Here is a 12,564-nt window from a genome sequence, read left to right on the forward strand (position 1 = left end):
TACGTTTTAATAGAGTCTCCAATACTAATATGCTGCTAAAATGCTAACTACTATATGAAAACTTACTTACACAATTCAATGTAATAAAGAATGGCTTTACAACAAATGCATGACTTTTAACATCACTTGAAGACAAGGCAGGTGCGCTGACAGAAACGCGATTGAGCCCCCTGAGGCGGGTCAGAGTGAGCCTATACCGACCATAGAGTTATAATACAGTATATCTAGAAAATGGACGGCCCTGCCTATTCATTTCAATGAAGTTGCTCACCCAGCCCGCGAAGCACCCGGACGTACCCTCTTCTTCCGCAAAATGTGGAAGACTTGACCCCCGAACAGGCGCACTAGGGCTTCAAACGGTAGAAGCACGAGCAGTAGCGTTTTAAATACGGAAGTCTTGCAATCCCAGATTTGACCACCAGGCGACGGCATGCAGATTCGCTGTTCTACGGCGGTTCTGGGGGCTTGGAACCAACATACAAGCCTGTGGTCAGGGAGGCAGCCTGCCATCACCAGGGTTGTGAGCTGATGGTGGGTTTCAGGACAGCAGACTGGCACTTGTTTGAGAGGGTCTACGGCAGTGGCTCTCAAACCTTTTCATGTCAAGGACCCTCAAAATGATATGCATTTGGTCGCGGAGCCCCATCTGAACAGGTTTTGTGCCAGAGACCCCCAGAAGAGAAGAAAAAAAATTTGAAAATGTGTGCAAATCTTTGAGTATATATATATAGTGTTTTAAAGCGAAAAACATTTTCAAAAATAGCAGATGTACACGCTCACAGCGTGGCGCGAAGTGACACGCTGTGAGCTTGTAGATCTGCTATTTTTGAATTAGCCAATATATAAATGGATAAAGTGGATACATTTTTTGTGATGCTGTATTAGCACATTTAGCTGGGGACCCCCTGGAACCCCCCCAAGGACCCCTGGCACAGTGTAGATTGATATTTTTGATTAGCCGAAACATACGTTTAAAGTGGTTAAAACTGTTAATGATTTTTGCTCGGGAGGACCCCCTGGAACCTCGAGGATCCCTGGGGGGGCGGGGGGGGGTCCTTGGGAGTCTTGACCCCACTTTGATGTAACCACTGGTCTTGCGGTGAGGGGCATCAAAGGCCTCTCCCATTGTATGTACAGACTACTATTAGTTTCTTTGAGGAAGAGCATTGTAAGCGCCAAAGTGGTACGCTGTTTCTCACAAGCCCCTTGGATCAATGGGGGCCATTATAGCCCTGTTGAACAGGAAGAAGAGGGGCTTTCATGGGCTCCGGACACTGAGGGGGGCAAGGCTGTCCTAGAAGGAGTTAAAAAAAAAAAAAAAAAGCCTCTAGTGTGTGTGGGGATTTAACCCATTCTATCCAGGAACGCGTCTGTGTCACTTTTTAGATTTCTTTGGCTATTCAAAAATAGGAGATCTACAAGCTCATAGCAAATCTTTGCTTCTGGGGTGGGGTCTCTGGAACAAAATATTTGACAAATGTTTGCTTTAAAAAATATATACATTTTCACGATTTTCCAAAAATAACAGATCTACAAGCCCATAGAGCTATGAGCTTGTAGATCTGCTATTTTTGAATAACCAAATAAATCTTAAAATGACACACAGATGCGTTCCCCGGATTGAATGGGTTACAAGGATAACTGACTACAAGCACACAAGCACTGTGGTGGAGCGCCCTGGAACGTGCAAAAGGAGCTGAACCTGTTCTCCAACAGGTTTGATCATCCCATCGATCCCTCATGAGCTCAGCAATGCAGCCTGGGTCCCCCTGCCGCCCCAACCAATACACACATAGCCATCCTCTCCTCCAGGGGTCATTGCCATGTTGGCTTGTGGTGGACATCTTTGTAAAAAATCCATTTTTGCCACGGACATACAATGAGTATTACCCATAGACTGTATAAATGAGATGGACAAACCCACTCCGCTGCTTTCTACAGACCGAAAATGAAGCCGATTGTTCCAAGACTGTAGGTCCGCCATCTTTCAATACGCGTCAGAATGAGACCAGACCATTATTGGTTGGGTAGCTTGTCAATCAAGAGCGGGGGGCGGGGAATGAATGCTATTGGTTGTGTAGCTTGTCAATCAAATCATCCCGCCCCTCCTAGAGAATAGCCTACTTTATCGTCAATTTTATAATAAATAGGACCATAATTTAGCAAAACGCTTATCCTGATGATTGAAAGGAGACTTTAAACTAGCGACTGGAAGCATATAGAATGTATATGACAATTTTTATTACAGTAAGAAAATCTAGTCTAAAGTTTGTCAAAAAACCCATTCACTTGCGTTAAAATAAATTATTTCTGACACCGCAGGTCGGCGCAGGGTAAAACAGCGCCACTCTGGCCATTTTGTCGGCCTCATCGTAAATATCTAAGACTTGCCCCTTGGTATTACCACAAACACATAAAGAGATTCACTCTCTTTATGTGAGGGGTTCACTCTCAGAGTGGACTGGAGGAGCCAGCCCTATCGAAGGTCTTGAAGGGCGGATCCAAAGCCTTGCGCTCAGTACCAGCGCCAAATGGACCCGTTGGGGTCCATTTGGTTCCATTTGTACACTCTCAGAGTTACAGACCCACAGGGTCCATTTGGTTCCTATCCATCATTTAGCTGGGGGCCCCCCGAAACCCCCTCAAGTACCCCTGGGGGTCCCCGGACCCCACTTTGAGAACCGATGGTGTACGGAACTAGGGTTGCCAACATCCAGAACTGGAGAAACGGGACACATGCACGCGCGCAATTTTTTTTCGGGTTTCCCGCAGATAAAGTTACTTTTTTTTGTTACTTTATTTCGGTTTTAGGGTTAGGGTTAGGGTTGGGATTTGGGAACAGGCCGACATGCCACACAAACAATGATGCCGTTCCCACCGGAGAAAATCTCACACACACACACACACAAGCACTCGTGCGAGCACTGTGCCTGCCCTGTCAACTGAGCGGTCCTAGCGCCCATCTCATAAAGCACACAAACACGCAGCCAGACACTGCAGTGTGCGCAAACAGAAATATATTTTTTATTTTTCCCTTTACACCGGAGTCCGGGTCAAACAAAGTCCCGTACGGGACACGCCCCTTTTGGCTCAAATACGGGGCGTCCCGGCTAATACGGGACTGTTGGCAACCCTATACGGAACACGCTGACGTCACCAAATTTAGAGCGACGCCCCTCTGCACTCTGATTGGTTAGGAGATAACAAGGTTGACTCCCACTCCTAAGCCACTGTTCCTGCAAGGTTCCCCCAGGCTTTTTTTCTTTTGAAACAAAAAAAAAAGGCATGGGTTTCCGAGGCTACTCTCAGAGTAATGGGGTTCCTTGCAAATAAAACGCTTCCCATTTCAAAAACGAATTCAATGCAACACACAGTAACGTATAGAGCAATGAAAGAGCTGCAAAGTCTTCCATCATAACTCATACAGGCAACAAGTACATCTGATTTAAAAAATAAAGTAAAGAAAATAAATATCTTGGAATCTGCTTTTGGATAACGACTAGCTGCACACTGTTTAATGTTTTTACATAGTATAACTGATTTTTTAACCTGAATTTGTTTTAATTTGGTTGTTGAGGTATCATTTAAGGAGAATTCCAGTCCTCGGTGTTGCCAGATTCTGTGAGAGAAACAAGCAACCAGCTCCATGTCGTTCTGCATGAACGGCAGCTCATAAGGGACATTCAGTGCATGTTTGAGTGTCAGTACACTGCATAATGAGGATTAGTGGAAAATAACTGCTAAAATAGGTGGCTAAACAAAAAAAAAGTTTATCCGCATTACTCCATTATGCCAGTGGAAGGGGTCTCCACAATGGACAACAGGGGCTTCTCTGGCAAAATTCAACGCCCCTTTGTATGTTGGTGAGTGATTAGCGACACATCAAAGCAAACCTCTAAAATGACTGGAATTCTCCTTTAAGATTAGATTTTAAGTTACATTTATAATCAAGATTGATTAATATTTTCCATTTTGGTTGTATTTTAAAGGTCCTTTGACATGGCCTTTAAGTGTTTAACTTTTTTTTTTTATACTGTCATGTAAAATGTTTTCATGTTAGGTAACGTAATGTAATGTAATTTATTTCTGTGTGGACCCCAGGAAGAGTAGCTGCAGCTAAGGTAGTAGCTAATGGGGATCCAATTAAACAAATAGTGGACATGATGTGCCATAGTGTCATGTAGTGTACAAATCGATGTCATATTCTGAAGAAAACCTGGAAACGTACATTCAGTAATTGGGTATTATGATCAAAATGAGAACATTATAATGGTGTGGAAAAACAGAAAATCTAAAATTTGCCACGGACAAGGACAAGTCTTCAATATGTCCGTGTACGGACATATTGAAGACCCCTACTCCTCCCCCATCTACTGCCTCCTGTACACACCCCATGCACCCCCCCATGCACCCCCTGTCCCAGGCTAGCAGCTTATCCATCCATCCATCCCCACAGCCGCAGCATGTCACCTACACCTGGAGCAGTGGTGGAAAGTAACTAAGTACATTTACTTAAGTACTGCACTTAAGTACAATGTTGAGGTATTTGCACTTTACTTGAGTATTTCCAATTTCCAATACTTTTACTTCTACTCCACTACATCTCAGAGGCAAATATTGTACTTTTTACTCCACTACAATTATTTGAAAACTATATTTACTAGTTACTTTGCAGGTATAAATGATTAAATTATAAAACACACATTAACCACTTCAGCCCTATTATATATATAGGCTATTTGAAAATAGCCGATCTGCTATTTTCCAACATTTTAGTACTTTTACTTTTGGTACTTTAAGTACATTTTGATACCAATACTTTTGTACTTTTACTCAAGTAAATTTTGAATCCTGGACTTTTACTTGTAACAGAGTATTTCTATATTGCAGTATTGGTACTTTTACTTAAGAAAATAATTCAAGTACTTTTTCCACCACTGACCTGGAGACAGCCCCTACACCCAACATCCTATACCCCTGATCATCACAACTAGCCAGGTGAGGAAACAGATCTCTAAAATAAGTATGAATAAGGCCAGGGGTCCAAACAACACCATCAACAACAAATTGGGCAAATCTTTAAAGCGAACATTTTCCAGGGTTCCTGGAACAACATCATTTGAAGATGGGGGGTGTCTGCATCGCAAGGTCCCCCAAAATGATATGTTTTTGGCCGCCGACCGCCATCAAAATATGTTCCAGGGAACCCCCCCAGAGACACAGCTTGTATATCTGCTATTTTTGAATAAAACAAATTATAAAATAATGGTTATGGCTATAACATCTAAAATGACACAGACACGTTCCTGAATGGAGTGGGTTAACTCAAGGGAGGATAACAAACAGAGTAAGCCGGTGAGGAAGGCTAGCTCCGTATAGTTGGAGTTAAAGGTAGGGTAAGTGATTTTCTTTGGTTAAAATAAGTGTTAAATAGCTCTGTATTCTGATAGCACTCATTGCTATAGAGTGTTTGTTCAGTAACAGGAGTCTCCCATGTCTCTCCAGCTCTTCATTAAACAGAAAATGTATTTTCAGGTCGGGAAGCCAATTATATCCAATCAGGATGGAGAACTCAGTCAGTAAACAAATAAAACAAAGTGAAATTGGAAGTGATGACACAAAGAACTACACTATAAAAGTGAAGCTGATAAATGGGTACTCCCTCCTGATTGGCTGAAATGTTGTCACCTATACCTGAAAATGTATTTTCAGTTTATTAAAGAGCTGGAGAGACGGGGAGACCCCTGTGACTGAACAAACACTCTATAGCAATGATTACTATCAGAATACAGTGCTTTATTATTTTAACCAAAAAATAACACTTACCTTACCTTTAAACAGGACAATCTGGAGGTGGTTGCGGAAGGGAAGGATGAGGAGGAGGAATGTGGTTGCTATACTCCTCTCCTCTCCCTCTATGATGCTCTAGAGCAGTGGTTTTCAACCTTTTTCATGCCAAGGACCCCTAAATTGATATGCATTTTGCCGCGGACCCCCATTTGAAAATGTTTTGTGCCAGGGACCCCCAGAAGCCAAAATACCAGTTCATTTTCGCTTTAAAAAATAGAAATGTTCAAAGATATGCACACTTTTTCTCAAGGTTTTTCAAAAAATAGCAGATCTACAAGCTCATAGCGCGGCACTCGGTGCCGCGCTATGAGCTTGTAGATCTGCTATTTTTGAATAGCCAAAGCTAAGTGGTTAAAAATGATTGTGACGCTATGTTAGCTAACTTTGCTGGGGACCCCCTGGTACTCCCTAAAAGGACCACTGGTGGTCCCCGGACCACTGGTTGAAAACCACTGCTCTAGAGTCTATAGTATGGGATGAGAAGCATGTCACAGACTCATTGGTCCCCCCGGCTCAACACAAAGCCGCTTGGACAGTCCTTTGTGCCAGCAGCCATTAGGCTCCACACATCAAGCCTGACCTCTGTTACTGTACTGTATAATATGTACTGTTCTGTTCTTTGGAATAACGACATAATACTGGGACGTACACTATACTGAACCACGACAGCCATTAAGACTGGGAACGCATCCGTGCCATTTGAAGATTTCTTTGGCTATTCAAAAATAGCCGATCTACAAGCTCATAGCGCGGCACCGAGTGCCGCGATATGAGCTTGTAGATCTGCTATTTTTGAAAATAAAATCGTGAAAATGTGTGCAAATCTTTTAATATATATTTTTTAAAGCGAACGTTTGTAACTCAAATCTTTGCTTCTGGGGAGTCCCTGGAACAAAATATTTGACAAATGTTCGCTTTATAAAATAAATCTTCAAAAATGTGCTCAAATTTGCACGATTTTTCAAAAATAACCATATCGAGCTATAGGCAGCCAAGTCTGACAGCCATGTGCAGATGGCTGTCAGACTCTTATTTTTTACTCTGTTTTTTGTTCTTCAAATCACTACTTTTGCCTGTACTGTACATCCTCAAGGTTCAAGGTCAAAATATATTTTTTTATTGGTACATTTTGTGTAGTGAGTAAAACCTATTTTTATTTGGCTTCCTTCAGACAATGTAGCAGCATAGCCTACCTACAGTAGGTAAAAATAGTAAAAAATAAATAAAAAAATTAAGAGTAAAAACCAGAACAAAAAAAGAGTCAGTATGGCTAATACTAATAAGATAATAAATTAGGTCAGCGTATGTTCAATGTATTATGCACAGCATACACCATCAGCATTTATCAGTGGCTTCCACAGAACTTTACAGCAGTTTATGTAAAGGAACAGTCTAGCATTTTAAGGTGCAAAAAAATAAGAAAAGACGACTGATAGTCCTACGTTTGGTGCTTTCTGCTGTGACACCTGCACTTCCACGGGGATCAATCCACAAAGTGTGGCAATTTTGGTGGTTAGGCACTAAATTACGGTGGCTCATCGCACATGGCAGCAATGAGCCACCGTACTAAATAATGAAAAGTCAATTTAATGCTTTGTTAACGGATTTAGACTGGGAAAGCATCTGTGAGTCATTTTTAGATTCCTTTGGCAATTTTTTTGAAACATCTTGAAAATGTGCGCAAATCTTTGAATATGTATTCGTTTTTAAAGCAAACATTTGTAACTCAAATCTTTGCTTCTGGGGGATTCTATTCTACAAATGTCTTCTAAATCCTAGCACTTTTCTGGAAAATGTATGTTGCTATAATATCAGCGGTTCTCCAACTTTTTCATGTCAAGGGCCCCCAAAATAATATGCATTTGGCCACGGACCCCCATCTCAAAATATTTAGTTCCAGGGACCCCCATGAAGCAAATATTTGAGTTACAAATGTCCCTTTAGAAAAATCTATATATATTCAAATATTCGCACTAATGTTCACGATTTTTCAAAAATAGCAAAAATAAATCTTCAAATGACACACAGATGCGTTCCCGGTCTTAATGGGTGAATACATGTATACATTATTGAACAATGTTTAACAACTATATTGATTGGTTTGTGTCAATTCATTATTGGTCTATTGAACTGCTCGTTAAGAACGCTGTACCTGCTGGTTCTTTCTCTAACCTCTCCACAGGGCGTCATGTTATGCACACACCTGCATACAATGCTAATGTTCTAAACATCATGTACACTACATATTATTACAAAACACACTAACCACGACGCATTGTGAGCTTGTAGATCTGCTATTTTCAGAAGATTTTTTTATACATTTTGAACTTGTGAAACGGGACATTCTGCATAATGAGTACATTTTGATGCCGATACTTTTGTACTTTTACTCAAGTCAATTTTGAATTCCAGACTTTTACTTGTAACGGTTTCTACATTGCAGTATTGATACTTTTACTTAAGTAAGAAATGTGAGTACTTTTTCCAACACTGCATTTCTGGTAATAAAGTATTCAATCAATCAATAAAATAAAAAAAAGATTGACCTGTTATTAATTTAAGGCAGTTCATTACATTGTTGTAATGAACTCTTACTCTATCACATTAGATATGGATGGCATGTTTGACATCAATTGGACCCATTCGGTTCTCACCGTGTTCAGAGCGTCTCATTTACACATTCTGGTAGTGTAGTTTATTCCACATTGGCGATAGAAACGGCACCCTGAGTCATATCTTAATGAAGATCACTAATCTCCATAAAAAAAGACCTTGCGCAGTGGAACTGATCAACTTAGCTGTAGCTATATTAATATGATATGATCTGGGTGCTGTGGTTAGACCAAGGTAATCACGATTTGATTAAGAAAGAGCCCTCGCCGCAGCCTAAGTCCTTATTATCACGGTGTTAGATAAATATTAACATAAATGTCATACAATTAACCCATTAAGACCGGGAACGCATCTGTCATTTTAAGATTGCTTTGGCTATTAAAAATAGCAGATATACAAGCTCATAGCGCCATGCTATGAGATTGTAGATCTGCTATCTAAAAAATAATCTTGAACATGAAGTGCAAATATTTGAATATATTTTTTTAAAGGGAACATTTGTAACTCAAATCCTTGCTTCATGGGGGTCCCTGGAACAACATATTTTGAGATGGGGGTCCACGGCCAAATACATATAATCTTGGGGGTCCTTGACATGAAAAAGTTTGAGCACCACTGATTATAGCAACATATGTTTTTTTCAAAAAACTGTTAGGATTTAGAAGACATTTGTAGAATCCCCAGAAGTAAAGATTTGAGTTAAAAATGTTTGCTTTAAAATATATATAAAAAGATTTGCACAAACTTCCACGATTTTTCAAAAACAACAGATCTACGAGCTACGAGCTTGTAGATCTGCTATGTTTTGAAAAGCCAAATACGTCTAAAAATGACACACAGGTGCGTTCCCGGTCTTAATGGGTTAATAACAGTATACTGCTGCAATTTAGCGCCGTGAACGAAGCGGACACGGCTTTCATTAGTTCAACTACTAAAGACACATCATAAACGCACGCGCAGCCTTCTGCCAAGAGGGGAAAACCACACAATATGCTTCGTCTGAGATCTTACACATCATACCATTGTCCAGGGTGCAAGTCGACCATGAAATTAATACACTGTGATAAATTATTCATGATTCTAACCCCCCCCCCCCCCCCCCTTTTATCCATTACATCTCAATGGAATCCTTGAGAGCGGCTCGTGTTGACAGTGCAGAACTGGACGGCGCGTTGCGACGCTCGTTTGTTTTTTACTTTGAACACACGAACGCTAACAAGCTGCAGCGGGACGTGCTGGATTAATTAAGCGACACTAGATAATGACCCCTAAATCTGTGTGTCATTTAATTCCTGCTCTCTGTGCGTCACAAGGACGCGAGATTCCAGCGTCCGTCTCGCCGGCAGAAGAAACACCTCTTTTAATTACACGCACGTCAATGCGTCTTCAGTCTCTCTCTCAATTATAGGTTTTCCTACTTCGAAAAGGCCAAAACATTTAACGTGAAAGTAATGGTGCATAATTGTCACATTTTTTAATTGGCAGAAGATACAGTAGATTTTCAGCTTTTCTTCTCGAGATGAGAGAGAATGAGAGAGATACAGTATGGTAATTAGCCTAGTTAGAGGGGGGATGACGGTAGGCTTCATCGCTTTTGGCTGAAATATCAGTTTCTTTTAACATTCCCAGCGATGGTCCCAGGAGTCCTGAGAGGCTCCAAGCAGTGGTGGAAAAAGTACTCAAATGTTTTACTTAAGTAAAAGTAAAATAAAAAAGGACTTGAGTAAAAGTACAAAAGTATTGGTATCAAAAAGAAATTGATACCAATACCAATGTACTTGATACAAAATGTACTTGATACTCACAATGCAATGCGACACGTTGTGAGCTTGTAGATCGGCTATTTTCAAATAGCCTAGGTATAAAATATGGCTAAAGTGGTATAATAGTGGTTAATGTATGTTTTATAATAAAAGTACAATATTTGCCTCTGAGATGTAGTGGATTAGAAGTAAACGTATAGACAATTGGAAATACTCCAGTAAAGTAGAAGTACCTCAAAACTGTACTTAAGTACAGTACTTGAGCAAATGTACTTAGTTACTTTCCACCACTGGCTCCAACATATTCTCATCCCCCGTGGCGTCACTTGACCACATGCCCGCCTTGGGGTGAGAGTGACACCTCGGGCATAGTGCGTACCATGTAGACTCAACATTTCAAATGAACAGTTTGAAATGAACCCATTCAGACCAGGAACGCATGCTGTGTAACCACTTAAACCACTTAAATAGCAGATATAGTACAAGCGCATATCGCGGCACTCGGTACCGCGCTACAAGCTTGTATAGCTGCTATTCTTTGAAAAATCGTGAAAATTTTGTGCACATCTTTGAATATATGTGTTTTTTAAGCGAACATTTTTAACTAAAATCTTTGCTTCTGGGGATTCTACAAGTGTCTTCTAAAGCCTAACAGTTTTTTTGGGGGGGGGAAAACGTATGTTCCTATAATCAGTGGTTCTCAAACCTTTTCATGTCAAGGACCCCCCAAAATGATATTTATTTGTCCGTGGACCCCCCCCATCTCAAAATATTTTGTTCCAGGGACCCCCCAAGAAGCAAAGATTTGAGTCAAAAATTTATATATATATATATATAGATATATAGATATATATATATAGATATAGATATAGACATAGACATAGACATAGACATATATATATATATATATATATATATTTTTTTTTTTTTTCTTTCTCCAAAAATAACCAAAGAAATCTTAAAGTGGGTTAACATATGCTTTGTCCCTAAAAAACAAATATGCAGACATGTTGAAAATATATAATTTCAAGACATTACGATTACTTGTTCTCCTGAACAGCTCTATGTCCCACAGTCCCATTCAGTAAATGTAAAATCAAACTAGCAATTATCCTTCCCCACGCTCATGTGTGAAAGCTCACTGACCATGACCAGTCTACTGACCCTGTACCAACGTCTTGTGACACAAAATCACTTGTCACAATCAATGAAGCTTTCTATTGAATGATCCCAGCATGGGGGCTTAGTTGACTGAAGTGCCTTTAACCACTTTTAACCTATACAAAAAACACACAAGACATTTTGGAGTTCCACAGATAGAAAGTCCATTCATTTTTGCCGTAGAGAAAATATTTATATATATTTTTTTAAGCCTGGAACCAATAACACATCCAGGCTCCTGGTTTGAATCATGGTCATAAAAGATTAGATTCTGTGCCAAAAAACATTTGAAATCCGCAAATGAATGAGATACTAGTCCATACCCGCAGGGTTGTGAGCATTCACAGTATTATGTGCTCTGTTCACTTCATGTGGGACAAAAACTGATACATTTCCTTTATCTCCAAAATGCCTATTGAAAGGCAAAACCCCATACATGCATAATGCATATGCTAATGCCCCCGTGCAAGTTCAGATCAATTGCCCCCGATCCACTGAGGAGAACCGTGCGGAACAGACAGGTTTGGATGACAGCGGTTTCCTTATTATGCATATTTCAGTAGGATAGTATATAATATAATTAAATATTCAAATGTTTTTTTGACACAGAATCAAATGTTTTATGGTCAGGATTCATGAGGAGCCTGGCTTGGTTCCAGGCTTAAAATAATGAATATAAATATTTTCGGAAATCTCTATGGGGAAAAAATTAATGGGATTTATATCTGTGGAACCACAAAATGGCCACCACTGCTATGCCCTATAGGCTATGGGCATATCGGTCAGATTGGTGATGGTGATGCAACGTAGGTGTGAGGCTGAACCCTAGATGTGAGGCCCTAACCTCTAGTATAGGCCTACACTGTATAGCCTAGATGTCTTACTTATAAACGCAGGAGGCTCATGTGGGCAGTGGTGGAAAAAGTACTCAAATGTTTTACTTAAGTAGAAGTATCAACACTGCAATGTAGAAGTACTCTGTTACAAGTAAAAGGCCTGTGTTCAAAATGTTACTGGAGTAAACGTACAAAACTCAAAATATACTTAAAGTACCAAAAGTAAAAGTACTAAAATGTTTGAAAATAGCAGATCTACAAGCTCACAACACGCGACACGTTGTGAGCTTATAGATTGGCTATTTTCAACTAGCCAATAAAACAGGGCAAAAATGGTTAAT

This window comes from Gymnoscopelus microlampas, assembly GCF_963454915.1.
Source record: "Gymnoscopelus microlampas genome assembly, chromosome: 2".
In the NCBI taxonomy this organism is placed as follows: Eukaryota; Metazoa; Chordata; class Actinopteri; order Myctophiformes; family Myctophidae; genus Gymnoscopelus; species Gymnoscopelus microlampas.